Raw genomic sequence first — 25,977 nt, forward strand, 5'->3', positions numbered from 1 at the left:
TCCGCACAAAACTTCTCCAATCACTAGGTAAAACAAAACTTCCAGAAGAGCTGGACGGGTCAGGCGGCAGATGTGAAGGAAAATGCAGTGTCAACCCAAAACGTCCACTGTCCAGATCGCCTCCGCAGCTGCGGCCTGACCCGCTGATTCATAGTCATACTTCATGAAACAGGGCTGGTCAGGGAATGATCACAGAATAGTGTTTTTCGCTACTGGACAGGGAGCGGCCAGGTTCACTGAGAGAGCTCCTCAATTATTATAGCAGAGTCCCCCACCCCAGGGTCTCAGAAGATTGTCAAGAGTCTCCTACACCATCACTGACCTTATTAACTCTGGGGATCTCCCATCCACTGCCACCAACATAGTACCTGCCCCCGTACAACCCGTTTCTACCAACTGCCCAGGATCCACAACCCTGCCTGTCCAGGTAGACCTATTGTTTCTGCTAGTTCCTGCTCCACTGAACGTATGTCTGCAGACCTCTACTCAGTTTTATCCCCCCACCCCCATCCCCGTTCAGTCTTTACCCACCTACATCCTTGACACTTCACACCCTCTTGATCTTTTCAATAAATTCAAGTTCACTGGACCTGATCATCTTATTTTCACTATGGATGTCCAACCCTATACACCTCCACATCCCACTAGAATGGCCTCAAAGTTCTCCATTTCTTTCTGGACACCAGACCCAACCAGTTTCCCTCCATCACCACTCTCCTCCACTGAGTGAAACTGTTCCTCACTCTCAATAACTTCTCCTTTGGCTCCTCCCTTCAAGTAAAAGGTGTAGCATGGACACTTGTATGGCTCCCAGCTTTGCTTGCATTTCGGTTGGCTACGTGGAATAGTCTATGTTCTAACCCAGCGGTCCCCAACCACCGGGCCGCGGACCGGTAGAGGGCCGCAAGGTAACGATATGATTTAGCGATATGAGTCATCTGCACCTTTCCTCATTCCCTGTCACGGCCACTGTTGAGCTTGAACACATGTGAGGTCATTACCCGGGCGTCTTCCATGTCAGTGCGGGAAGGAGATCAGCTCCTCGAACTTGCAAATGACGGCGGGCTGAAAAGTATGTTTGACATAGCATCTCTGCCGGCATTCTAGATCAAAGTCAAGGCTGAATATCCTGAGATAGCCGCAAAAGCACTGAAAATGTTGCTTCCATCTCCAACATATCTTTGCAATGAATGCGACGGGAACTAAATTGCGGAATAGACTGGACATAAGGAACTCCTTTTGAATATCGCTGTCTCCCATCACCCCTCGATGGCACCATTTTGTTGCAGGGAAACAAGCCCAGGGCTCCCACTGATTCAGTGATATTGGTGTGTTGCAATGATTTTATATGTTCATACAGGGAAAATATGTGCTGTGTGTTTAATATCCAAACGTTACTTAAAATGTTGTGATACTATTGACTTATATAACCGTTTAACAATTACAGAATGGAAACAGGCGATCTCGGTCCTTCTAGTCCGTGCTGAACGCTAGTCTCACCTAGACCCACCGACCTGCACTCAGCCCATAAACCTTCATTCCTTTCCTGTTGATATACTTATCCAATCTTTCTATAAATAATAATATCGAACCTGCCTTTACCACTTCTACTGGAAGTTCGTTCAACACTTGCTTCAAGCTCCCCTGATAATTAACTTATCTCTATATTCATGCGCGGAAAATATGCGCTGTGTGTTTAATATTAAATTCGTTAGATAAACCCTTTTAGAAACGAAATTGAGTGTATTAGCCAAATATCACCTATATTCCGGTTGTGATTAATATCCCACAACCTCTGAACAGAATCGCCGAAAAGGACTTGTTGGGGAAAAGAAATCAGCACGTATACGCATGCGCACTGGTGCCTGCGCAACGCTTCATGGAGAGCTGTAAGGCCCACCTGATTGGGGACGGAAGTGCAAAGAAAGAGAGGGAAAGAACTGGTTTCACTCTCAATAATTTCTCCTTTGGCTCCTCACTGCGCTCTCTCCCTTACTTGCACTTTGCGCTCTCCTGGTCGGTTGGAGTACTATGTGCAGTTCTACACTACAGCAAGTGTGTTATAGTACTGTAGAGGTGAGATGAGATTCACCGGGGGAGTTTCAGTTATGAGGAGAAACATAAGAGGCGGGATCTGTTTCCGTGGAACAGGAGAGATTAACAGAAGACATGACTCAGGTTTGTAAAGCTATTCTGGGGTAGAGTGTGTAGATTGCAGGATGCTACTCCTCATATCAAAGATACGAAAAACTAGAGGACATGGACTTGGGGTAAGGGGGAAGAAATTTGGCAGGAAACCTTTCTCACCTAGAGAGCTGTGTGTACCTGGATCACCCTGCTGGAGTGGTGGAAGCGGAGTCAGCATTAGCATTGATGAAGAGTCTGTACAAACACTTGAATCACTCAGGTCCAGAAAGCTATGGACTAGATGCAAGGTGATGGGATAAACATGGATGGGTGCTGAACGCTTAGCATGGACATAGTGGGTCAAATGGCCTTGTTGATGATGATTATCTGTCCATGTGCTCTTCCACTCCCCAGTGTGCTCTCCCGTCATTACCCTTTGGGTGGCCTTCCTCCAGTTCTGCTACCTTTCCCACTACCCCCCCCCCACTCAAGTCATTCCCAATTCCCCTGCGTCCCAGCCTTTGTTGTATTTCAGAAAAGTTTCAGGGGAACATGAGGGGAAACTTCTTCATTCAGCCGACCGTGAGGGTGTGGAACAAGCTGACAGCGTAAGTAATAGATGTGGTTTCAATTTCACTGTATAAGAGAAATTTGGATGGGAGGAATATGGAAGGGCATGGTCCAGGTGCAGGTTGATGCAACTGAGCAGTTTAAAAAGTTTGGCATGGACTAGATGGGCTGAATGGCCTGTTTCTGTGCTGTTGTTTTCTATGACTCTAGTGAGTTCAAAAACCAGGAAGTTGCAGCTTTATAAAACTCTAGTTAAACCACATCTGCAGTACTGAACACAGTTGAACACTGTGGTCTGACTGTGAAAGGATGTCAGGGATTTGGAAAGGGCGCAGGTTTACCAGAATGCTGCCTGAATTGGAGCACTATAACGAGAGAATGGACCTATCACCTTTTCTTAAGCGGCAGAGGTTAAGGGGAGATCTGATAGTGGTTTATAAGATTTTGAGTGTGAGACTGAGAGTAAACAGACAGTAAAACCAGAGGGTATGCATTTAAGGTGAGAGGGTGTAATTTCAAACAGGATGTGACGGGCAAGTTTTTTTACGCTGAGAGTGGAGGGTGCCTGGAATGTATGTCTTGGGGTGGGGGTAGAAGCAGACACATTAAAGACCTTTAAGAGATGTTTAGATAAGCACATGAATGTGAGGAAACTGCATGGATATTGACATTGTGTAGGCAGAGGGGATTATTTAGTTTGACATTTGATTACTAATTTAATTGGTTCGGCACAAATTGTGGTGCTGTCCTGTACCGTTCTATGTTCTATGTACAAAGGAAAACAATAACAGGCATACAGCATGTAGTGTTAGTTACAGTAAAAGTGTACTGTGGGTAGATAATAAGATGTAAGACCAAAACAAATTCAATTGTGAGGTCCAGAAACCAATGTACCATACAAGTGGACTATTCAATTTTCTTGTAACAGTGGGCTAGAAGTTATATTTGAGTCTGGGGTACCTGCTTTCAGGCTTTTGTATCTTCTACCTAACGGCAGGGGCAGAATGAAAATTCTAGGGTGCATGTGGTCTTTGATTGTGCTGGCTGCTTTACTGAGGCAGTGAGATGTACAGTATAGACATCTCTACACATGGTGCCTAGTGTCCAGCCAGGGAAGACTAGCTCTGGAATGCACAAAATGCTTTAAGAATGCACATCTTAGTGAGCTCATTCAGAAAGGACACAGACAGAAAGGAAGCTGGTGCCCACCAGGAAGAGCAGTAAGTGCTGGCTAGTTGTGTGGTCATTACACTCACAAACAGCTATACCATAAGACATAGGAGCAGAAGTAAACCATTTGGCACACTAAGTCTGCTCTGCCTTTCCATCATGACTGATTTATTAATCAACTCATTCCATCCTCCTGCCTTCTCCCTGACATCCCTACGAGTCAAGAAGCTACCAACTTCTCCTTTAAATATACTCAATGACTAGCTCTCCACAGCCATCTAAGAAATTCATCCTCCTCTGTTCCCAAGTATGTCCTGTGGCTGTTCCCTTTCATCCTAGAATTACCCTACTATAGGAGGCACCCTCTGCATGTCCACTCTATTTAGGCCTTTCAATACTCGATAGGTTTCAATGAGATCCCCCCCTGCCTTTCTTCTGAACTTCAGTGCGTATAGGCCCAGAGCCTTCAAGCATCCCTCATATGTTAAACCTTACATTCCCAGAGTCATCCTTTGGAACATCTTCTGGATCCTCTTCAATGATGGCACATCTTTTCCTGGATAACTGTTCATAATATAAGCACAAGAGATTTTGCACATATTAGAAATCAGAGCTGGGAGGAACTCGGCAGGCCAGGCAGTATCTATGGAAATCAATAAACAGTCGATGTTTCAGACTGACACCCTTCTTCAGAACTGGGAAGGAAGGGGGAAGATGCTGGAATAAAGGTGGGGAAGGGGAAGGAGGACTAGCTAGATGGTGATAGGTGAAGTCAGTGGGTGGTAGAGGTAAAGGGCTGGAGAAGAAGGAATCTGAAAAGAGAAAAGAGTGGACCATGGGAGAAAGGGAGGAAGGAAGGACACCAGGATGAGGTGATAAGCAGGTGAGGAGAAGAGGTAAGAAACCAGAGCAGGGAATAGAAGAAGAGGGAAGGGAGAGGAAGAAATAATACTGGGAGGAAAATTCGATGTTCATGCCACCATTTTGAAGGCTACCTGGACTTAATATGAGGTATGGCCCCTCCACATGCAGAGTGGCCTCACTGTGGTAAAACCCCTTTGTACTGGGCACCTCTGGAAATATACCCGTTAACCCCCTCACTGGACTCCACAGCAAGAAACCCACCTTTCTCAGGCTTCATACATCTAGAGCATATACAACTTTGCCCCGCCAAATCCGTGGTTAGGATGTCTCGCCATCCCATAGCCTGGTTTATGTGAATGCTGGGTGATTCACTGCACCTGGCAATCACCCGTCGGCAAGAATTAACAGATCATACACCGCATACATTATAAAGAAGTATATTTAAGAATGTTAACTTCAGCAACCAGTTATTAAAGGAAAGAAAGAAGAAAACGAAGAAGGCGCATTATACTTAAACAGTTGCATCTTCACAGTGGAGCTCACATCTTCTAGAAGCCATTGATATACACACTGCATCTTCCAAATTTCACTTGAAATCCATCTTGAACAAACAGGCTCCCCCACTGGAGTGTTTGTCCTTCCTCCTCGAAGCACCTTGTGCAACGGGGACAGCATCTTCAGCCATCTTCCCACCTTCTCCCAGTTCCCGCCAACAAAGACCTCAAACCATACCAGTGTCCCTCACAAAAACTCTCCACCCAGCGTTCTCTAGAACCTTCTCTGAATTCCTCCGTCCTAAATGACTGACACCACGTTCCAAATTTGAACAACAAAGCCCTTATCTCAGCTCAAACCCAAACAGACTGAAAGTAGAACAGAACTGCGAAAATGAAATACCTATGGCGTAGTGGTAAAAATCTTAACCAGAGCTTTATTCTCCCACTCCCAAAAAGTAAAAAAAGTAGTCATGTCCTCATGACTTTGAAACTTATCAACCCATCCTTAATAGTTTTCAAAGGAATTTCCTGATGTCAGGACCTCCAATCCATTTGTGAGTGGTAGTGACATATCTCACTAGGGGGATAGACGCAACACTCTGTTACCCCAGTGCGACATAGGCCAACCTATCCTGACTCTTTGAGACCTCCTTATCCAATCTTCAGCTCCTCAAGTTTCATCCACCCCTTGTGACCCTTCCTGTCTGCTAAAGGGTACCTCTCACTTGTGTCTTCCGGTGGCTCAAGCCTCCCTGCTTCATGACCGAATATCCTCAGCTTCTGCTGGTGCTAACTGGCAAGACCTCTCTCAAAAAAGGAGTGTCCTCGGTTTCTCCTGAAGTGTGGCAAGTCAGCCTTGTCAATAGAAAACACATCTTCGGGTCCCAATATTTTGTCAATTAATCTTCTTTTCCATTCCTCAAACATTTTGGCAAGTTTGGGGTTCCTGTCACTCTAGCTATTCCACCAGGGTGTAAGGTGACAGGTTTAGACTGGGTACACCACATAGTTCCTCATTTCTGCTCAACATCCTGCTTAGGAGAAACTTGCACTTTCTCAACAGCAGCTCTAAACACAAGGTGAATGGACAAGGTTTTCAAAAAGTTCTCTCCATTTCTCTCCTTGCATTCTCCCGGGAGCCTTCTCACAATGCAGTATTTGTTCCCACAAAAATGGAAGCTCTTACCTTTTTCAACTGGCTCTAGGCAGACCGACACTGGTGTGTCAATGGTTACTCAGTCACTCCAACATCTGCTTCCAAAAACTGCAGCTTCAGCAACAAGCAACCATCAGTACTAGGCCCCGAATCTCAAGGGCAGAGAGTGGCGTCAATGGTAAGTGCATCAAATATCAGTTGTACAAGGATCTATAAAGCAAAGTAACTTGAGAACCTGTGTCAAGTATGGCTCTGGCATAAACACCTTCAATCCATATGGTTACAGCAGAACTTGGCCCCTAAAACTTCAGGAATAGTGTTTGGTACTTAAGTATTTCCCTTGTTACACTGATGGGCATGTATCCTCTCTGAAACGCCAGCCCATTCCTTTACTGGGTCACTCCGTAGTTTTACCTCTTTCCTTCTCTGCTTGATTAACCACTGATTTACTTTCTGAAGATTTTCCTCTCCTGCACACTCCTGCTTGAATTCTGTCCGCAATCCTAACAGAGAATATCGGTCACTCTGGACAAGGGTCCCGCTCAGTAGCAGCCCTCGCCTTGGTACGTCCCACCAGAGGGTCCGGTTCATTTCAGCCTTGTCATTCTTGGTAGCAGCACCAATCGATATCATCTGAAATGTCTCGGCCCTCCGATCTTTCTCAACTTCTTACAAAGCCCTGCTTATGTAGCATTATTTTAAACTCCCTATACTGACTATCTTGCTGGAGAACATGCAGACACTGGTGAGTAAAATCGATGATCTTAGAGCTAAGGTGCTGAATCAGAGGGACATTAGGACTGGGTGTGTCCTTTGTTTCACGGAATCCTAGTTAACCCCTTCTGTACTAGATTCAGCGATTCAGATCGATGGGTTTACTATACACCATGAGGATAGATCTAAGGAGTCTCTCAAAAGCAGAAGTGGAGGAGTATGCCTCATGATCAACCCTTCTTGGTGCACAAATATCAGTGCTGTCCCAATTCTGCTCACCAGACCTGGAATATCTAGCAGTTAAGTGCTGTCCTTTTTATCTACCAAGGGAGTTCTCTGGGGTCATTTTGGTAGCAGTTTACATTCCACCTCAGGCCAATGTCAATCAGGCTTTAGATGATCTGAGCAATGGGATCAACATGCACGAAACAGTGCACCTTCATGCCTTCAAAATTGTTTTGGGAGATTTTAACCAGGCCAGTCTGAACAGATCACTAAGCATTTACCATCAACAGATCACTTGCAATACCAGAGAAAACAACACACTGGACCATACCTACAACACCATCAAGAATGCCTACCATGCTATTCCATGCCCTCACTTTGGGAAGTCTGATCACCTGGCTGTACTTCTACTCCCTGAGTATAGGCAGAGACTGAAGACTGAGGACTGAGAAGGTATGGACAAGGGAAGCACAGGAGCGCCTACAGGACTGCTTTTGAGTTGGTAGACTGGACTATATTCATGGATTCATCTTCAAATTTGGATTATGCTGCAGTTGTTACCGATTTCATTAAAACCTGTGTGGATGACTGTGTGCCTGCAAAGACTTGCTGTACGTTCCCAAACCAAAAGCCATGGATGAACCAGGAGTTACATCATCTGCTGAAGGCTAGATCTGTGGCATTCTTCATCAAGTTATGGTATTGTTGCACTGTTGTAACTATATGTTATAATTATGTGGTTTTCTCAGTTTTTCAGTCTTGGTCTGTCCTATGTTTTGTGATATCACACCGGAGAAAATATTTTATCATTTCTTAATGCATGCATTACTAAATGACAATAAAAGAGGTCTGCATAATCTAATAGTCTTCATAATCTAATCTAATCTAATCAAGTCTGGCAATCCAGGCCTGTACCAGAAAACCAGATTTGCAGAGGGTTATTTCAAAGGTGAAGGGACAATTTTGAACGAGGTTGGAGGTGACATCGGATGCACGACAACTCCAGCAGGGTCTGCAAGACGTTACTTCCTACAAAGCAAAACCCAATAGTATGAATGGCAACGATGCTTCACTCTCAGATGAACTCAACGCCTTCTATGCCTGATTTGAAAGGTAGAACACAATTACTGCTGTGAAGATCCCCGCTGCACCTGATGACTCTGTGATCTCCATCTCAGAGCCCGATATTAGGCTGCCTTTAAAGAGAATGAACCCTCACAAGGCGAAAGGTCCCAAAGGAGTACCAGGTAAGGCTCCGAAAACCTGTGCCAACCAACTAGCGGGAGTATTCAAAGACATTTTCAACCTCTCACTGCAACGGGCGGAAGTGCCCACTTGCTTCAAAAAGGCAATGATTATACCAGTGCCTAAGAAGAATAATGTGGGCTGTCTTAATGACTGTCACTCGGTAGTACTGTACTCACATCGACAGTGATGAAATGCTTTGAGAGGTTGGTCATGACTAAACTGAACTCTTGTCTCAGCAAGGACCTGGACCCATTGCAATTTGCCTATCGTCTCAATAGGTCTGCGGCAGACACCATCTCCATGGCTCTCCACATGGCTTTAGACCACCTGGACAACACAAACACCTATATCAGGATGCTGTTCACCGAATACACTGTAGCTCATCATTTAATACCATCATTCCCACAACCCTGATTGAGAAGTTGTGGAACCTGGGTCTCTGTACCTCCCTCTGCAAATGGATCCTTGACTTCCTAACCGGAAGACCACAATCTGTGCAGATTGGTGATAACATCTCCTCGCTGACGATCAACACTGGCGCACCCCAGGGGTGTGTGCTTAGCCCACTGCCCTACTCTCTACATACACATGACGGTGTGGCTAGGCACAGCTCAAATAGCATCTATAAACTTGCTGATGATACAACCATTGTTGGTAGAATCTCAGGTGGTGATGAGAGGGTGTACAGGAGTGAGATATGTGAACTAATGGAATGGTGTCACAGCAACAACCTGGCACTCAACGTCAGTAAGATAAAAGAGCTGATTGTGGACTTCCAAGAAGGGTAAGACGAAGGAACACATACCAATCCTCACAGAGGGATCAGAAGTGGGGAGAGTGAGCAAGTTCCTGGGTGTCAAGATCTCTGAGGATCTAACCTGGTCCCAACATATTGATGTAGTTATAAAGAAGGCAAGACAGCAGCTATACTTCATAAGGAGTTTGAAGAGATTTGGCATGTCAACAGATACACCCAAAAACCTCTATAATTTTACTATGAAGAGCATTCTGACAGGCTGCATCACTGTCTGGTATGGGGGGGAGGGGTGTGGGGAGGGACTACTGCACAGGATCGAAAGAAACTGCAGAGGGTTGTAAATCTAGTCAGCTCCATCTTGGGTACTAGCCTATACAGTACCCAGGACATCTTTAGGGAGCGGTGTCTCAGAAAGGCAGCATCCATCATTAAGGACTTCCAGCACCCAGGGCATGCCCTTTTCTCACTGATACCATCAGGTAGGAGATACAGAAGCCTAAAGGCACGCGCTTAGCGATTCAGGAACAGCTTCTTCCCCTCTGCCGTCCGCTTCCTAAATGGACATTGAACCCTTGCACACTACCTCACTTTTTTTAATGTACAGTATTTCTGTTTTTTGCACATTTAAAAAAAATTATTCAATATACATATACTGTAATTGATTTACTTGTTTGTTTATTTATTATTGTTACTTTTATTTTTTTTCTCTCTTCTAGATTATGTATTGTATTGAACTGCTGCTGCTGAGTTAAGAAATTTCACATCACATGCCGGTGGTAATAAACCTGATTCTGATTCTGATCGGGGGTCGCTTTAGCAACAGAAGTTACTACTAAGGACAGTGCCCTGCTGACGGAGGCCTCCTGCTCCTCCATTGCATTTTCCTCCTAACTTCACAGCTTTACTTGGTAAAAGATGGAGGAGGGGGCATCTTACGGGTCATTCGAATAAGTAGAGCAATCATGTCATGTGACAGTGCACCCTTCACAACTTGCTCCATCCTCAAGCAATTTCTCTGAGACAGTTGAATGCTCCTTTTGTGGCACAAACAGTGGAGTGGATTCTTCAGCCAGAAAATGAAGGCAGATAACTTCTCTCCTTCCTCCTGGAATGTGTGCCTAAGCTTCATCCTAAGATCAGCTGCACTTCCAGCAGTGCCATACGTATCTTCCCGGGCTTGCAGGTAATTAGCTGACTGGGCTAATGGGTTTTCTGTCTTGGGTACCCTTATGATATCAGCCATGGCCCCTTAATTTCTCCATCACTCTCAGTTTTTTTCATATTATCTGAGCACTCCAGTATCTGAGCCCAGCCCAAACCCCACATTCTGCTTCCCCATCGGGTGTAGGTTTGGCCACAGTGAACACTTCCAGCCTACAATAACTTTAGCTCTCCACAGATAGACTTTTGCATTTATCAACCAGTGATGCAATAGCCAAAATGAGCCCAGAATTTAAATCAACAGCTAAAGTATTCATTTAGGCCTATTACATCAGATATCCCCTCCCCCTCACCCGCAGAAACAAGAGCAACTTTTCTTTAAAGCCTTCACCCTCAGCTACAGGAAACTTGACTTTCAACTCAGCACCCTTGTCTACACTTCCCCTTTCTCTGAAAATATGGATGGCTCATGGCCCTGCCTCTCCAGGTACTCCAGTGGTGCTAGGCAGATCCACACCCGTTATGTCAGCTCTAGTCTGAACGAACTCCTCATCTTTCGCCTCTGTTTGCTCCATGATCATAGCTTTCCCTAATCCTCCAACAGTACTTAAAACCCGAATCAACAGTGCATCTGGGCTGCAGGTACCCAACCCACTCAGAATACAAGCATTAGTTACAGGCAATGTCTTTGAATCGCACCAAAACTCAATCACTGCACGTCCATGAGCACGTATCTTAATTGCTTTCCTGGACAATAAATTAACGCAGGCTTAAACACAAAACTCACATAATCAATTCTTAGGGCAGTCACACAGCTTTCAATGAATTCATTCCAGGATGATGCTCCCACAATGAAACCCCTTTGTACTGGGCATCTCTGGGAATGTGGCTCATTAGCCCCTCGCTAACAGCCGCGGGACTGTGGCAAGAAACCCACCTTTCTTAGTCTTCATACATCTAGAGTGTATACAACTTTGGTCCCGCCAAATATGTGAGGTTGTGAAGTCTCGCCAACGCAAACCACGGTTTGTGTGAATGCTGTGTAATTTACTGCCCCTGACAAGAAGTAACAGGTCGTACACTGCATGCAATTGTAAAGAAGTATGTTTAAGAATGTTAACTTAAGCAACCAGTTATTTAAGGAAAGAAAGAAGAAAACAAAAAAAGGTCCATTATACTTAAACAGCCACATGTGCACGGTGGAGCTTACATTTTCCAGAAGCTGTTGTTTTCGATGTACACACTGCAACTTCCGAATGTCACTCGAAAATCATCCTGAACAAACAGGCTCCCCCACTGGAGTATTGGTTCTTCCTCCTTGAAGCCATTCATCTGCACAAAGCACCTTATGCAACAGGCGCGGCATCCTCAGCCATCTTCCCTCCTGCCTTCTCCCCGCTCCTGCCAACAAAGACCAAGACCCACACCAGTGTCCCTCACAAAAACTGTCTGCCCAGTGTTCTCTAGAACCTTCTCCCAATTCCACCACCCTGTCTGGCTGACACCACATTCTGTAGTAGAACAACAAAGCCCCTTATCTCAGCTCAAACACAAACAGACTGAAAGTTGAACAGAGTGCTCTTACAGAACTGCTAAAATGAAATCCCTACAGCATAGCAGTAAAAATATTAACCAGAGCGTTACAGTGACAGAAGAGGAATGGGAATTGTGGAGAAAAATTAAAATGTTGGCCACCGGGAAATTCTGCTTTTGGTGGATAAAGCGGAGGTGCTCGACGAAGCAGTCCCTCAGTTTATGTCAGATCACACCAATATACAGGAGGCCACATCGAGAGCACCTAATACAATAGAATACCTAAACAGATTCACAGGCTACCTGGAAGGACTGCTTGGATGGTCATGGTGAGGTAGAAGAGGACAAGTGAAAGTCTATCTCTGTTAAGGAGGCGGGAAGATGGGGTGAGTGTGGATGTCCAAAAAGAGAGCAAAACATAGTACTTTATACTTTATTGTCACCAAACAATTGATACTAGAACGTACAATCATCACAGCGATATTTGATTCTGCGCTTCCCACTCCCTGGAGTACAAATTGGTAGTAAATATTAAAAATTTAAATTATAAATCATAAATAGAAAGTAGAAAAATGGAAAGTAAGGTAGTGCAAAAAAAACCGAGAGGCAGATCTGGATTTTTGGAGGGTACGGCCCAGATCCGGGTCAGGATCCGTTCAGCAGTCTTATCACAGTTGGAAAGAAGCTGTTCCCAAATCTGGCCATACGAGTCTTCAAGCTCCTGAGCCTTCTCCCAGAGGGAAGAGGGATGAAAAGTGTGTTGGCTGGGTGGGTCATGTCCTTGATTATCCTGGCAGCACTGTGCAGTGTAAAGTGAGTCCAAGGACGGAAGATTGGTTTGTGTGATGTGCTGCACCACGTTCACGGTCTTCTGCAGCTTCTTCCGGTCTTGGACAGGACAACTTCCATACCAGGTTGTGATGCACCCGAGAAGAATGCTTTCTACAGAGCATCTATAAAAATTAGTGAGGGTTTTAGGGACAGGCCAAATTTCTTTAGTTTTCTCAGGAAGTAAAGGCACTGGTGGGCCTTCTTGGCAGTGGACTTGTCACAATGGCAGGGGCATAGGGAGCAAGGGTGGGCCCAAATGCAAGACACATTTTGTGAGGTTACTTAGATTTAGTTTATTGTTCAATACCAGGAGAGCAAGGCACAAGCAGGAAATAGTGAACTGGACAAGGACTCAGGACTACGACTAGGCTGGGACCGAGGGTCTGGGCTTGGACTCGGAATCGGCTCCCAGAACTAGAGGAGACATAAACAGGCTAGGGTATGGACTCCGAGCCCGAGACTGGGCAAGGACCAAGTACCTGGGTCTTGCCTCGGGCTCGGACCCCAGAACCGGGCATGGACATGACATGGGCTAGGGAGAGGAGGAACATGGAAAACAGAGCCTTGGTCTCGGGAGAACAGGTACATTGAACCATGGGCACATACACAGAACAGAGAGCCAGGACCCCTCCTTGGGTACAGGACATAGGGCCGGGACTCATGAATCTCCGCGGGGCAACGGCAAGACGGCCTGACTTACCCCACGGAGGTGAGAACAAGACACGACAAGACATGCAAGACATGTCCCCCCCATGGGGCAACGGCAAGACAGCCTGACTTACCCCACGGAGGCAAGGACAAGACAAGACAAGATACGACTCCCTGTGGGGCAACGGCAAGACGGCCTGACATACCCCACTGAGGCGAGGACAGGACAAGACAAGACATGACTCCTCGCAGGGCAACGGCAAAACAGCCTGACTTACCCCACGGAGGCGAGGACAGGACAAGACATAACTCCCCGTGGGGCAACAGCAAGACGGCCAGACTTACCCCACGGAGGCGAGGACAAGACAAGACAAGACCAACACGAATGAACACCAGACAGTACCTATCTAGCTCCGGTGATGGAACTGGACCGAAGTGCAGGCAGGGGCAGCAAACGAGGGCTAGAGGCGAGAGGGGCAGAGAAGGGATTCAGACAAGGGGGTAGGGCAAGAATCACAGACCGCCAGAGCCAGGACTTGACTCAGAACTGGGATGCCGCCAGGGACAGGACTTGACTTGGTGCTAGAATGCCCCTAGAGCCAGGACTTGACTTGGTGCTTCCGGGTAGTGGTGAGCTCTTGACTCAACCCAGGAACAGTAGACAGTGGTTCTTGATTCCCTCCAGTGGGTTAACTGACGGACCCACTTCAGTGAGGAAACTTTGCAGGCTCGCTTTGGCGAGGTATCTGGACTGGGTTGCTCCGGTGAGGAAGGGCGAAATACCAGCACTCGCGATCGGCAGATACAAGGCTTGCTCCGGCCAGATGACCATAGAACCATAGAACCATAAAAACTACAGCACAGAAACAGGCCTTTTGGCCCTTCTTGGCTGTGCCGAACCATTTTCTGCCTAGTCCCACTGACCATATCCCTCCATACACCTCCCATCCATGTATCTGTCCAATTTATTCTTAAATGTTAAAAAAGAACCCGCATTTACCACCTCGTCTGGCAGCTCATTCCATACTCCCACCACTCTCTGTGTGAAGAAGCCCCCACTAATGTTCCCTTTAAACATTTCCCCCCTCACCCTTAACCCATGTCCTCTGGTTTTTTTCTCCCCTTGCCTCAGTAGAAAAAGCCTGCTTGCATTCACTCTATCTATACCCATCATAATTTTATATACCTCTATCAAATCTCCCCTCATTCTTCTACGCTCCAGGAAATAAAGTCCTAACCTATTCAACCTTTCTCTGTAACTGAGTTTCTCAAGTCCCAGCAACATCCTTGTAAACCTTCTCTGCACTCTTTCAACCTTATTTATATCCTTCCTGAATTTTGGTGACCAAAACTGAACACAATACTCCAGATTCGGCCTCACCAATGCCTTATACAACCTCATCATAACATTCCAGCTCTTATACTCAATACTTTGATTAATAAAGCCCAATGTACCAAAAGCTCTCTTTACGACCCTATGACGCCACTTTTAGGGATTTTTGTATCTGTATTCCCAGATCCCTCTGTTCTACTGCACTCCTCAGTGCCTTACCATTAACCCTGTATGTTCTACATTGGTTTGTCCTTCCAACGTGCAATACCTCACACTTGTCAGTATTAAACTCCATCTGCCATTTTTCAGCCCATTTTTCCAGATGGTCCAAGCCCCTCTGCAGGCTCTGAAAACCTTCCTCACTGTCTACTACACCTCCAATCTTTGTATCATCAGCAAACTTGCTGATCCAATTTACCACATTATCATCCAGATCATTGATATAGATGACAAATAACAATGGACCCAGCACTGATCCCTGTGGCACACCACTAGTCACAGGCCTCCACTCAGAGAAGCAATTCTCTACCACCACTCTCTGGCTTCTTCCATCGAGCCAATGTCTAATCCAATGTACCACCTCTCTATGTAAACCTAGCGACTGAATTTTCCTAACTAACCTCCCATGTGGGACCTTGTCAAAGGCCTTACTGAAGTCCATGTAGACAATATCCACTGCCTTCCCTTCATCCACTTTCCTGGTAACCTCCTTGAAAAACTCCAACAGATTGGTCAAACATGACCTACCACGCACAAAGCCATGTTGACTCTCCCTAATAAGTCCCTGTCTATCCAAATGCTTGTAGATTCTGTCTCTTAGCACTCCCTCCAATAACTTACCTACTACTGACGTTAAACTCACCGGCCTATAATTTCCCGGATTACTTTTCGATCCTTTTTTAAACAACGGAACAACATGAGCCACTCTCCAATCCTCCGGCACTTCACCCGTAGACAGCGTCATTTTAAATATTTCTGCCAGGGCCCCCGCAATTTCAACACTAGTCTCCTTCAAGGTCCGAGGGAACACTCTGTCAGGTCCCGGGGACTTATCCACTTTAATTTTCCTCAAGACAGCAAGCACCTCCTCCTTTTCAATCTGTACAGTTTCCATGGTCTCACTACTTGACTCCCTCAATTCCATAGATTTCATGCCAGTTTCCTTAGTAAATACAGACGCAAAAAACCTATTTAAGATCTCCCATATTTCCTTTGGCTCAGCACAAAGCCGACCACTCTGATCTTCAAGAGGACCAATTTTATCCCTTACAATCCTCTTGCTCTTAATATACTTGTAAAAGCTCTTTGGATTATCCTTCACTTTGACATTGGCACACCGTACCTTTGATGACTTTGCAGACGCTCCCGCACCGAACGGCTGAAAGCCGGAGACTATAAACTACCGGTTCAGCCGAATGTTAATTGCCTCTAATCGCCAAAGTTGAGGGACACGGGAAAACAGGGAATCAACGGTTCGGATCGTAACATAAACAAGGTAAATTTAAAGGGACCCCGATCCCGACCATGACAGGACTCTGCTTGGTTGGACCAAGTCAGGTCATTTGTGATACTGACCCCAAGGAACTTAGAGCTTTTGACCTGTTCCACTTGCACACCACTGATGTAAATTAGGTCGTGCGGTCCGCTACTCCTTCTGAAGTCAACAACCAATTCCCTCATCTTGTTGACGTTGAGGGATAGGTTATTGTCTTCGCACCATGCCACCAGGTTCTGAATTTCCTCTCTGTACTCAAACTCATCATTACCCGAGATATGGCCTACAATTGTTGTATCATTGAATTTGATGGAAACTTGGCTACACAATCATGGGTGTACAGTGAGTACAGCAGGGGGCTGAGTCCACAGCCTTGTGGGGCACCGGTGCTCAGAGTGATTGTAGAGGAGAGCTTGTCCCCTATTTTTATAGCCTGGGTCCTGTCTGTGAGGAAGTTGAAGATCTAGCTGCAGATCTGAGTGCTAAGGCCCAGGTTCCGGAGCTTAGGAATCAGTTTATTTGGAATGATGGTATTAAAGGCAGAGCTGTAGTCAATGAAAAGGAGCCTTACGTATGCATCTTTATTCTCTAGGTGTTCTAAGGAGGAACGTAGGGCCAGAGAGATGGCATCTGCCATTGACTTGTTGCTCCAGTAGGCGAATTGTGAAGTGTCGAGGTTTACGTGTAGGCTGTGGTTAATGTGTGTCATAGCCAATCGCTCGAAGCACTTCATAGCGATTGATGTCAGAGCCACAGCTCGATAGTCATTCAGGCATGCTACCTTGCTCTTCTTCGGCACCGGGATTATCATTGCCTTCTTAAAACACAAGGGGATCTTAGACTGAAGCAAGGAGCAGTTGAAGATGTCAGCAAACACTCCAGCTAGCTCGCTTGCACAGGCCCGGAGAACCCGTTCCGGGACGCCATCTGGGCCCATCGCCTTCCTTAGATTTATCTTCAGGAAGGCCCTTCAAACGTCCTCCTCAATGACAATGAATCTTGACACCACCAGGTCCAGTTCATCCAAAGGGAACGGGATGCTCCTCTTCTGTTCGAATCTTGCGTAGAATACGTTAAGTTCCTCAGGAAGAGAAGTACCACAGTTATTGATATTCCCAGCCTTTTCTTTGTGCCCAGTGATCTCATTTAGACCCTGACATTGTCCACTGGCATCCCTCTGGTTAGTGAGGTAGTGTTCATGGGTTGATTCAAGGTCCATTCAGAAATCTGATGGCAGAGGGGAAGAAACTGTTCCTAAAATGTGTATGTTTGTCTTAAACCTCCTCCATGATGGTAGCAATGAGAAGAGGGCATGTTCCTCTCCTGTCACGCATCCTCTCCTGGATCCACCTATCATTTGCCACTTCTTCCCACCTCTTTAAACTGATTATCATCTCTCTAACTTTCAATAAAGATGAAGGGTCTCTGCCCTAAATATTGACTGTTCATTTTCCCCCTCAGATGCTGCCTGGTTGCTGAGTTCTTCCAGCATTGTTTCTTCCTGTTTACCTCATCTCTTTGATTCTGTTTGTGCTGCTTCCTGTTCTCAGATCACCGCTCAGCAATAGCTAGAATGTGGGTAAACCTGTTAGACTAGTGGAGGGGTTCTCAAAAAACAATTTTAATGTCAGGGAATAATGGCTAAAAACACACATACAGTGTGAACTAAGGAACTCGGGAGGTCAGGCAGCATTTATGGAAGGAAGTGAGCAGTCAAAATTTCTGGTCAAGACACTTTTCTTCCTCTCTTGCCTTCTCCATCTGCCTATATTCCTCCTTACTGTTACGCACTACTGTCTGCCCGCTCTTGCTCCACCCTGCACCACCCAGTTACAAAATTAGAACTGTTTAAATGTCATTACCTTATATGTTGTGAAATGGGCTTTCCCTTCCCCTATCATGGATGCTGATCTCACCCACATCTCCAACATTTCCCAGGCATCAGCACTCACCCCATCTCCCACTGCCATAACACGGGTAGAGTTCCCCTTGTCCTCACTGACCACCCATGAGCCTCCATATCTGACACATCATTCTCTCCAACGTCTGCCATCTTCAATGGGACCCTGCTATCAAACACGCTTTACCTTACCACCTCTCCACTGTCTGCAGGAATTTCTACCTCCATGATTCCTTTGTCCATTCATTCTTCCTCATAAATCTCCCTCTTGGCACTTATCCTGCAAGTGGCAGAAGTTCTGTACTTGTCCATTCACCTCCTCCCTCACCTCCATTCAGGACCCCAAACAGTCCTTCCAACTGAGGCAACACTTCACTTGTGAATCTATTGGGGCCACGTATTGTATCCGGTGCTCCTAGTGTAGCAGCCTCTACATTGGTGAGCCCTGACGCAGATCATGGGTCCTCTTTATGAAGCAGGTCCATCAGCAAAACGCAGAATTTCCCAGTAGCCAACCATTTCAATTCCTATCCCCATTCCTGCTCTAATGTTGGTCCACGGCCTCCTCTCCTGCCACTCTGGGTCCTCTCTCAAGTTGGAGGAGCAACACCTCGTATTTCGTCTAGGTAGCCTCCAGTCTGATGGCATGAACATCAATTTCTCCAACTTCCGGTATTTGTTTTCTCTGTCCCTTCCCTTTTCCTCATTTCCCCAATCTGGTCTCTTTTCCTCCTCACCTGGTACCCTCCTCCTTCCTTTTCTCCTATGACCCACTCTTTTCTATCAGATTCCTTCTTCCCCAGCCCTTCACGGTTTCCACTCATCACCCCCCAGCTTCTCACCTTACCCCTCCCGCACCCACCTGGAATACAACCTTCTAGCTGGTCCTCCTCCCCTTCCCCCCACCTTCTTATTCTGGTTTCATCCCCCATCCTTCTCAGCCCTGATGAAGGATTTTGGCCGAAATGTCGACAGTTTAATCATTTCCATACATGCTGTCTGACCTTCGGAGTTCCTCCAGCAGTTTTTGTGTGCTGTTGTGAAATTTCTTGCTTTGTGGCTAAGACCTAAAGATTGCTGTGAGTTACAGAATATATAAGTAGAGCAAAAAAAGGAATAATGAGGTAGTATTCATGGATTCATGTAACATTCATTAATCTTAATCCAGAAGTGAAGAAGCTGTTCCTGCATCACAGAGTGTGGGTCGTGGGCCTCCTAAAACATTGGAGCACCCATTGCTGGAATGAACACTGTTAGAGAGTTAAAGGGGGAATGGGAACGAGAGTGCCAAAACAGATAGTGGAGAGGTTGAGGAGACAGATTTTGTTAAGACCTCAGACTGAGCCAGGAATCAAAAGATTGAGCATGGTGCAACTAATGTCCTCAACTCCGTATATTCAATTCAAGAAGAATATTCCTTGCGACCTGCAGCCTGGTCATCTTGGAGGCTGAAATACACAAATGTTTCCAATGAGTGGGCAGTCGCAAGGCTTCGAGACCAGATGGCCTCCCTGGCCGGGTACTCAGAGTGTGCTCGGCACAACTGGCTGGTGTGCTTACAGACATTTTTAATCTCTCCCTCGCGCAGTGTAGAGTGTCCTCCTGCTTCAAAACATCCACTGTTGTTCCTGTACCGAAAAAGCCCAAGGTAACATGTCTGAACGACTGGCGTCCTGTAGTAATAAGCAAATGCTTTGAAAGGCTGCTCAAGGACTGCATCTGCAGTTTGCTACCACGTAAACTGGACCACCTACAATTTGTCTACCGACTCAACTGATTGACAGACGATTAGCCACAGCTCTTCACACCAGGAAAAGAGGGATGCTTATGTGAGCATGCTGTTCTTGGTCTACAGTTCAGCATTCAACACCATAATTCCCTCCAGGCTCGACAGGAAGCTCAGAGACCTCAGCCTTCACCCTACTTTGTGTAGCTGGATCCTGGACTTCCTGTCAGATCATTGGTAGTTTGTAAGAGTGGGCTCCTTCACCTCTGCCCCTCAACCCAAATGCCCCTCAGGGCTGTGTCTTAAGCCCCCTCCTTTACTCTCTGTATACCCATGACTGTGTCACTACCCACAGCTCCAATCTGCTGATTAAATTTGCTGACCACACTACAGTGATTGGCCTTATCTCAAATAACAATGAGGCAGCCTACAGAGAGGAAGTCATCACCCTGGCACAGTGATGTCAAGAAAACAACTTCTCCCTCAATGTCGCAAAAACAAAGGAGCAGGTTGTGGATTACAGGAGGAATGGAGACAGGCTAACCCCTATAGACATCAATGGATCTGGGATTGAGAAGGTGAACAGCTTTAAGTTCTTCGGCATCCACATCACCGAGGATTTCATGTGGTCTGTACACGCCAGCTGTGTGGTGAAAAAGGCACAACAGTGCCTCTTTCACCTCAGATGGTTGAAGAAGTCTAGTATGGGCCCCCAGATCCTAAGAACTTTCTACGGGGGCACAATTGAGAGCATCCTGACTGGCTGTATCACTGCCTGGTCTGGGAAGTGTACTTCCCTCAATCGCAGGACTCAGCAGAGAGTGGTGTGGACAGCCCAGCGCATCTGTCGATGTGAACTTCCCACTATTCAGGACATTTACAAAGACAGGTGTGTAAAAAGGGCTGGGATCATTGGGGACCCGAGTCACCCCAACTGCAATCTGTTCCAGCTGCTACCATCCAGGAAATGGTACCGCAGCATAAAAGCCAGGACCAACAGGCTCCGGGACAGCTTCTTCCACCAGGCCATCAGATTGATTAATTCATGCTGATACAAGTATAGTTCTATGTTATATTGACTGTCCTGTTGTTCATACCATTTGTTATAAATTACTATAAATTGCACATTCTACACTTAGACAGAGACGTAACGTTTTTACTCCTCAGGTATATGAAGGATGTAAGAAATAAGGCCAATTTAATTCATAAGAAAGGCAGATGAGCTCGGAGCATGGATAAGATATTGTATAAATCAGTGAGACATTAGTTGCGGGAGGGTCATGACAGGCAGCTCAATGTTCTGGAGTTCTGCTGTTTCAGATGCGACAGTGCAGGGGGAATTAAAGGGGGAGGAGTGGCATTAATAGTCAGGGAAAATGTCACATCAGTGCTCAGTCCGGACAGACTGGAGGACTCATCTAGTGAGGCTTTATGGGTGGAACTGAGTAATATGAAAGGTGTTTGTGTTAATGTGGCTATATTATAGACCACCCAACGGACTATGGGATTTAGAGGAATAAATTTGCAGAGAGATCGCAGACTGTTGCAAGAAACATTAAGTCGTTATAGTAGGTGATTTCAACTTTTCATAGAGTTTATCAAATGTGTTCAGGAAAGTTTCCTTAATCAGTACACAGAAGTCCAATGAGAGAGTGTACAATACTTGATCTGCCTTTAGGGAATGAGACAGGGCAGGTGACAGAAGTTTGTGTAGGAAAAAGCTTTGCACCTAGTGCTCATAATGGCATTAGTTTCAAAATAAATATGCAGAAAGATAGGTCTGGTCCGCAGGTTGTGATTGGAGAAAGGCCAATTTTGATGGTATCAGAAAGGATCTGGCAAGTGGGAACTGGGACAGTCTGTTTTCTGGCAAAGGTGTACTTGGCAAATGGGAAATCTTCAAAAGTGAAATTTTGAAGTCCAAACAAGAGAAACTTCTGTCAGGTCTCCCTTCAGCCTTTGATAATCCAGAGAAAACAGCCCTAGTTTATCCAAACCCTTCTTATAGCTCATGCACTCTAATCCGACAGTGTCCTGGTGAACCTGTTCTGCACCCTCTCCAAAGCCTCCACAACTCTCTTGTAATTTACTCACAGAATAAATGAACACTGATGACGTGTCATAGACACTCCCTTGTTTCTAGAGCTGTGGATCTCCACAACTCCAATCAGGTCTGGCAGTGCATTCAGAATCAGGTTTTATATCACTGGCATATATGTTGTGGAATTTGTCATTGTGGCAGCAGTTCAATGCAATATATAGTAAACACAAACTATAAATTACAATAATAAATATATATAAAAAGTTAGATTAAATAAGTGGTCAAAAAGAGAGCCAAAAAAAGGGGAGAAATATAATAAGAGAGTGTACATGGGTCATTGTCCATTCAGAAATCTGATGGCAGAGGGGAAGAATCTGTTCCTGAAACATTTAAGTGTGTGTCTTCAGGCTGCTGTACCGCCTCCACGATAGTAGCAATGAGAAGAGGGCATGTCCTGGGTGATGGGGTCCTTTTTGATAGATGCCAGCTTTTTGAGGCATTGTGCTTTGAAGATGTCCTTGATGCTGGGGAGGCTAGTGCCCCTGCTGGAGCTGGCTCGATTTGCAACTTGCTGCGGCTTTTGCTGATCCTGTGCAATGGCACCACCATATCAGACAGTGATGCAACCAGAGGCTGAATGTGTACCGCTACCAGGATGACAGCAGAAAACACCCTCATAAATAAAGCGTACAAAATTTGACCACTAGATGTTCCATGTTGGGTGAGCAGGTTTGAGACGAGACTGCCATGTTTGTGCAGCACAATGAAAAGTCTCAGCTATTCTGTCCTTGTGGTGAATAGTGAAGCCCACAGGTAGGATGAACCATACTTCCATGAAGCAAAGTACACAGAAGACCCTGATGTCCCTCTGGTACTGCAATTTTGCTGTGAGGTCTTCATTTTATTTTCCAGAGATCATACATTCACCAGTAGGATAGGTGGAAGTAGGAGTCTAAGGGCTCCATATTTTAATCATACCTGCAGACCTTCCTGTTTTAAGAACAGGTTCATCCCCCCTGCCATCAGATTGCTGAAAAGTTCATGAACGAATGAACATCTCACTAATTGTCTTTTTGCTGTTTATTCAGTTCATTCCTCATGTATAATAACTTTTTATGTGTCCCACTGCACTGCTGTAACAAAACAAGAAATTACACACAGTGGCTATGTTATTAGGTACACTTGTACACCTGCTCATTAGTGCAAAGATCTAATTAGCCAATCATGTGACAGCAAAAGCATGCAGACATGGTCAAGAGGTTCAGTTGTTCAGACAAAACATCGTAACAGGAAAGAAATGATCTTAGTGACTGTGACTGGAATTGTTGGTGCCACATGGTGTGGTTTGGGTGGAACCACATTTAACTCTTTCCTTACACTAATTAAGTGGCCACCTAGTGTATAACGGCGATAATGAACCCGATCCTAATTCTGATCCTAAAAAACAAAGTCCTGCTGCATTTCCTCATGACTCGAGCTATTGGTTCCAGTTCAAACTAACACCATGGAATTAGTGGGGGCAACGTGAAACGTGCGGGAGGACGTGGCTGGCAGGGAACTGATCAGATGTTGAATGGCAGATGTTTAGCCTGACCTACCTTTGCGAGACAGTGTCTGGGCTCCGTACTCAAGATATTTCTTGAGCCACTCGACACAGATGTTCTCTGTGTAATGCTTTTTGTAGAGATTGTTGCTATTGTCACTGTTCTACTTGTCCTTCGTGGTGATCGCGATGGTAGAGGTGGTGACCCAGGTGGCGTGCTCAGGGTCAAAGCTGATTAAGTCTTGGCCATTGAAGGCGAACTGGCGGACCCCGCTCACCGTTTGGTCGTCATTCAGCTGGCAGCTTGACGTGTACTGCAGGTAGTTCAGCCCTGGAGAAGGAGAAGACATCAAAACCTGGCCTCAGGTCACACCTGCATCTCGTACAATAATGTCGAACTCAGGGGCATGGATCTCCATTCACCATTGTTCCCCATTACACACTCAATGTCCAATAACCACTTATTGCACACTCATTACCCTCCCACACAGCCATCTACTCACCATTATACTCCCAATCTGCCATCTACTCACCATTACACTCCCACAGCCATCCACTCACTGTTACACCATGACATTGCCATATGGCCATATACACATTATTACCAACGTATTACATCCTCACATGGCCATCACTCACCATTACCCACACTTTTCACTCTCATACAACCATCCACTCACTATTATATTTTCATATGGCATCCACTCACAACAGTCCCACCCAGCCATTACCCACCCATTACACTTGAATACAGCCATCTACTCACTTTTACCCACCCTTTAAATACCCAGATTGCAATCACTCATCATTACCCACCTATACACTCCCACACAGCCATCCACTCACTATTACATACTCATTACAGTTCTACACACCCATCCGCTCACTATTACACACTCATTACACATATACATAGCTATCACTGATCATTATCCACTTATTACCTCCAACACAGACGTCAATTCATCACTGCCCTCCCATTAGTCCTAACTTTGCAGTCACAGCCATTCCTCGTTCTGAGTCAGACATCATTCCTATTCATTACATTCCCAACATTACCATCTGCTCACCATTACGTAGCCTGGATCGCACACCCATTGTGCCTGTCCACTTACCATTTCCCGCCATTTTCATGTCACTGTCCTCTCTCCAATACACCATTGGGTTGCTCTCCCAATATAGTGGTCCGCTCCCATTGAACACTACATGGCACAGAAAAACACCCTTTGGCCCACCTAGTCTATGCCAAACTATTGTTCTGCATAGCCGCATCGACCTGCACCTACACCTGCACCATAGCCCTCCATAACCATGCCATCCAGGTGTTCATCTGAACTTCTCTGATGTTGAAATCAAACCTGATCATTCCACATTCGCAACCACCCATGTTCACCTGAGTACTTCATCTTTCACCTTTAGCCTATGATATCTAGTTCTAGTCTCACCCGACCTCAATGGAAGAACACTGCTTATATGTACCCGATCTATAATACTCATAATTTTGTATATTTCTATCAAATCTCTGCTCATACTCCTATGGTCCAGGGAATAAAGTCCTAACCTGCTCAACAGTTCCTTATCACTTAAGTCCTCAAGTCCCGACAACATCCTTACAAGCTTTCTCTGCTCTCTTTCAACATTATCAATATCTTTCTTGTAGGTACAGGAGGTGACCAGAACTGCACACAATCCCCCAAATTTGACCTCACCAATATCCTATACAACTTCAAATAACATCCCCACTCCTGTTCCCAATACTTGGATTTATGAAATCTGATATGCCAAAATCTCTCTTTATGACCTTACCCACCTGTAACATCACGTTCAAGGAATTATGGATAGGTATTAACAATCCCTCTGTACTACCGCACTCATCAGTGCCCTACTGCTCACTGTGTACTGTATGTCCTACCCTAGTTCTCTCAAAGTGCAACACCTCGCATTTGTCTACATTAAATTTATCTGTCACTTTTCAGCTTTTCCTCCCATCCCTCCATCCGCACCACGGCTGGTCCAAATCCTGCATAAGCTTTGATAGGCTTTCTCACTGTCCATTATGCTCCCAATCTTGGGGGTCATCTTTAAATTTGCTGATCCAGTTTAACACATCATCATCCAGATCATTAATAAAGATGAAAATCAATGGATGCAGCACTGACCCTTGCAGCACACCTCTAGTCACAGGCCTCCAGTCAGAGAGGCAAACATCTCTGGCTTCTCTAATGAAGCCAGTGTCACATCCAATTTACTATCTCAACTGAAGTGACTGAACATTTTCAATCAGCCTCACACATGGCTCCTATAAAAACAATGTGGGTCTGCATACAGTGTGAAGCCCATTCACTTTACAAGCATAATGATGCACGCACCTGTCATGCTTCTGTTGGTTGGTTGAATTGCTATCTGGAGGTTGGCCATGGACAGCTTGTGCCGATTGA

General features: G+C 45.6%; 1 protein-coding gene across 1 annotated transcript in view; it reads left to right on the forward strand.

The window, feature by feature from the left end:
- Nucleotides 1-25,977, forward strand: part of LOC140198075 (uncharacterized) — a 151,849-nt gene that overhangs the window by 57,570 nt on the left and 68,302 nt on the right. The window lies entirely within an intron of this gene.

This window comes from Mobula birostris, chromosome 5 (genome assembly GCF_030028105.1).
Source record: "Mobula birostris isolate sMobBir1 chromosome 5, sMobBir1.hap1, whole genome shotgun sequence".
NCBI classification, from domain to species: Eukaryota; Metazoa; Chordata; class Chondrichthyes; order Myliobatiformes; family Myliobatidae; genus Mobula; species Mobula birostris.